This window comes from Suricata suricatta, unplaced genomic scaffold (assembly GCF_006229205.1).
Source record: "Suricata suricatta isolate VVHF042 unplaced genomic scaffold, meerkat_22Aug2017_6uvM2_HiC HiC_scaffold_61901, whole genome shotgun sequence".
NCBI classification, from domain to species: Eukaryota; Metazoa; Chordata; class Mammalia; order Carnivora; family Herpestidae; genus Suricata; species Suricata suricatta.
Genome location: NW_021911435.1, coordinates 1 through 516, shown reverse-complemented (window position 1 = coordinate 516; position 516 = coordinate 1). Strand labels below are relative to the sequence as shown.

At 64.1% G+C, this 516-nt stretch overlaps 1 long non-coding RNA gene across 1 annotated transcript; it reads left to right on the top strand.

The window, feature by feature from the left end:
• The first annotated feature begins 58 nt into the window (after positions 1-58).
• Positions 59-456, top strand: LOC115285271. Its single transcript, XR_003905466.1, has 2 exons — positions 59-186; positions 326-456. It is a non-coding gene; the product is annotated as an uncharacterized LOC115285271 (long non-coding RNA).
• Positions 457-516: the final 60 nt, after the last annotated feature.

Here is a 516-nt window from a genome sequence, read left to right as displayed (position 1 = left end):
CGCCCCTTCCTGTCCCCGTGGAGTCCTCTGTGACCCGGGCCCCCATACTGCCCCCGCCCTCATGGGGGTGCACAAGCCCAGAGGGTCTCTGCTGGATCCTCTCTGCCCGAACCCCACCTGCCCTTCTCCCCCGCCCTCACTCTGGCTGTGCGGGGTCCCCTGAAGCCGCTGTTCCCAGAGTCCCAGGTGGGCAGCAAACCCAAGTCCTGTGTGTCCGGGACTCAGAGTTTTGGGGAGGGGGTGTCTGCCGCTCTGCATTTCAGAGGTGGCGTGGGGGAGGGTGCTGGGCGAGGGCCTCTCAGACCCTCCGCTTGTCTTCTTTCAGATTTCTCTTCCCCAGTGCAGAGATGGCCTTCACCTGTTTGGGGTGGGAAGCTTCGGCCTCGGATCCAGGAGTGAGGGTGGCACAGGGAGGCCGGGTGCTTTTACTGTTTGTCACAGTGACAGCCGGTTAGCGCACTTCCTGGGACCCGTGCGTCAGCCGTCCTTCCTCTGCTGTCCCCTCACACAGCCCAT